The sequence below is a fragment of the Orycteropus afer genome, unplaced genomic scaffold (genome assembly GCF_000298275.1).
Source record: "Orycteropus afer afer isolate SDZICR_OR568_19922 unplaced genomic scaffold, OryAfe1.0 scaffold00064, whole genome shotgun sequence".
In the NCBI taxonomy this organism is placed as follows: domain Eukaryota; kingdom Metazoa; phylum Chordata; class Mammalia; order Tubulidentata; family Orycteropodidae; genus Orycteropus; species Orycteropus afer.
Window position 1 is genome coordinate 6,565,840 of NW_006921651.1, and position 3,751 is coordinate 6,569,590.

A 3,751-nucleotide genomic window follows, 5' to 3' on the forward strand; every position below is an offset into this window, starting at 1 on the left:
GATACCCTTAGTGCCTGCCTTATCTTTTTTGCCAGCCCTTAAATCTGGGAAGGTTGTAGGTTAGTTTTTATCACAGAGGATTTATAGGCCAATATGGAAATATTTTCACCTGTTATGTTTGTATAGCTTTCTGATTTCATCTATATATACACAGTTAGATAGATAGTATCGTTCAGTAGATATGTATAAAAAGCTATGAAAAATACCAACTATATCTACAAGCCTGGAGTTAATCACTAATATATGATTCTCACAAAATCCTGATTTTGATTTGAGGTGGCAACTTAGTTTGGAAAATGTGTGACAAGTAGTGGGTACTGAACAATCATCCACTGAATACTGACTGCATTGTCTTTGTCATGACTCCTTATTGGGGTCTCACCCCTTATTGGTATCTTATTGGAATGATAGTACCAAAGACTAAGTAAAGGCTTTAACACTTTTTCTACCATTCTGGTTATTATAACTTGAGTTCATTTATGAAATCCTTACTGTATATTTTAAAAAACTGAAAGCAGATAATATTTTACTTTTTTCCATTATTGGAGAGAGGAAGATTCATTCTACAGTAATGTGCATAAAAGCCACCAGAGTCCAAGCCCTGAATTTCTCCCTACCTCATTGCCCCATTGCTATGTGGGGAAGCACATTGTTGTATGGTGAGCACAGTGGTAATGAATTAATGTTGACAAGATCTTTTGAAATGGGAGTGTAGAGTTTACTAAAGAGACAGGAAAATGAAGACTATACCAAGCCCTATTTACTGGCCAGATTTTATAATGTTACATAAATGTTTTTTTTTTTTTTTTTAAAAAAGCCTTCCTATTCCTTTGGCAATAGCAAATAATATGCAATCCAGTTTAGCAATTTCTTACAACGTTTGAGGGGTCAAGCATCTGGAAGAATAAAAACCAAGTGGTGTACCCTCCTGTTTTAGTCTGGGTTCTCTAGAGAAGAAAAACTAGTAAAGATATATACTGAAAAAATAAACCAAACTCTCAACTGCTGTCAAGTTGGATCCAACTCATAGTGAGTCCTTGGTAAAGATATATATATATGAGCTCTGGGCTCTGGTGGCATAGTGCCTAAAGCATGTGACTGCTAACCAGAAGTCTGGCGTTTCAAACCCACCAGCCAGCCACTCCTCGGAAGGAAGGTTGGGCAATCTACTTCCATAGTGATACTGCCTCAGAAACCCAAGGAGGGGTCGCTATGAGTGGGATCCGACTCAATGGCAGTGAGTTAGTTATATATGAGAGAGAGATTTAGAGAGAAATTTATCTCCAGGAAACAGCTAATGCAGTTGTAGAGGCTAGCAAGCCCCAAGTCCATGGATCAAATGGCAAACTAGAGGTTCCTCCTGACTTACACAGCTGTGGGGGCTGATGTACCCAAGATTGGCAATATAGCAGGTTGCTGGCTTCAGAGGCTGACAAATCAAAGATTGGCTGGTAAAATGGAGATTGTTGCTCACAGGCTGGGAAGGCAGTAATCCCAAGATGGGTAGGCAATAATGCAGGCCACTAATTCAAGTCCAGGATCCCAAGATGATGATGAGCCGGATACAGGATCCAAATCCAGCAGAAAGCCAGAGACCTTTCCCAAATCTTTTCCATGTATACTGGAAGCAGGGCACACCCCAAAGGAAACTCCCTCCAATCTGCTCATACCAAATTCCCTCATGGGAGTGACCACACTATGTAAGATCTCACCACAGGAGATAATCATACCTTAACTGCTAAACCACCTAGAATCATGGCCCAGCCAGGTTGACACACAACCCCAACCATCACACCCAAACTCCTTTGTTTTGCTCTTTCATCAAAAGCATTTACTGAATATACACTGTGTGCCTATAGTAGTCTAGAGTATATGAGAGATACAAAGATGTATAAGAGGCCAACTATTTCCATTAATGAGTTCATAATCTAGTAGAGGAGGTAGGGTACTAGGACATTTTCTGGGGAGTTGACATTTAAGCTGGTCATAAATAGGCCAAGATGAGAGGGAAGGATCTTTCAGGGAAAAGTAACTGCATGGGTGGAAACATGGTTAAACCACCTCCTCGGTGAAGTCTCCTCTGACCTCTGGTATACTTTTGTAATCTTTCTGCCTTACTGCATACTATAATTTATAAATTCTTTCATTATAACAATTATATTGTAACAGTTGTTTGCAAATCTGTCTCCCAAGTAAACTATAAACTGCTTTAGGGCCAGAATCATGTCTTTTCATCTTGTCTTCCTAACATTTTGCAGGGTTTCTGACATAGGGTAGCTATTAAAAAAATACTTGAAGGAGGAGGAAAATAAATTGCTGAATACTTTCAGGGATTGTTGAGTACTCCAGTTTGGCTGGAATCAAAGATTCATGAAGGAGAACAGTGGGAATTAGAACTACAAAAGCCACTTTGAAAGTAGGTCTGACAATATCAAGTGTCAGTGAGGAAGAGGACAGTGGAAACTCTTAATCACTGCTGATAAGACGGTAAGTTGGTACAATCATTTTGGAGAACAATTTGTCAACATTTAATATAGTTGAAGATGCTAACAGTTGAGATCCAGAAATTAAAATTATAGGGAAAGTCTTGTACATATTTACAAGGGCATATATACTAATGTTCATAGCAAAAAAAAAAAAAAGGAAACAAACTCAGTGTCCATCAAAAGGAGCATGGATGAATCACTATAAACACATGTGTCAATAAAGGGGAATATTACAAATACAATATTGAGTGAAGGAAAAAGAAACAAGACTTCAGATATCTTTTATATAAAGGCTAAAATACCATCAAGCAGCACTATGTATTTGTTCTGGTTACCTAGTACTGCTCTGACAAGAATATACCACAAATGGGATGGCCTTAACAAATAGGAGTTTGTTCTTACAATTTGGAGGCTTTAAGTCCAAGTTCAAAGTGCCAGGCTCTAGGGGCTGGGTGAAAGCCCCTCAACCTTGGGGTCTAGCTCTGCCTCCTGCTCCCAGCCTGCTGGAGCTAGAAGCGTTTCTTCACTCAGACAGCTGCTGGCTGCTGAGACTGAGAAGCCCCAAGGTTGACAAGTAAAAAGGCACAGTCCTGATGTTACCAAACCACACGCAGGCCATTAACTTAAGTCCATTGTAAGTCCCAATGTTAGCAGAGCATAGCAGGCTGCTGAGCAATGACACAGCTATATGCAGGGTCCAAGCGTGCCATAGGCTAAAGACAATTCCCAAGGCTTCTCCTTATATGGAGGAAGCAGATCATATCCCAAAGGCAGCTACTTAGTGGCTTGTGGTAGATCCTACCATGGAGTTGATTGCCAGTCTCATCATGGGGGATAACTACCACCAGCTGCCCAGGCACTCAACCAGGCCCAGCCAAGTTGACACACAAACATAACCACCACAGTATTATTTAGGGATACATAGATATGTCATTGTTAGGTGCTGTCAAGTTTGCTCCAACTCATAGTGGCCCTGGGTACAACAGAATAAAACCTGTCCTGTGCCAGCCTCACAGTCCTTGCTATACCTGAGGCCACTGTTTTAGCCACTGTGTCAATCCATCTCACTGAGGGCCTTCCCCTTTTTCACTGCTCCTCTACTTTACCAAGCATGATATCTTTCTCCAGGGAGTGATCCTTTCTAACAACATGACCAAAGTAGGTGAGATGAAGGCTGGCCATTCTTGCTTCCAAAGAGCATTCCAGCACATATATATGTAGTGAAGTGTGTGTGTGTGTGTGTGGGGGGGGGAATATATATATAT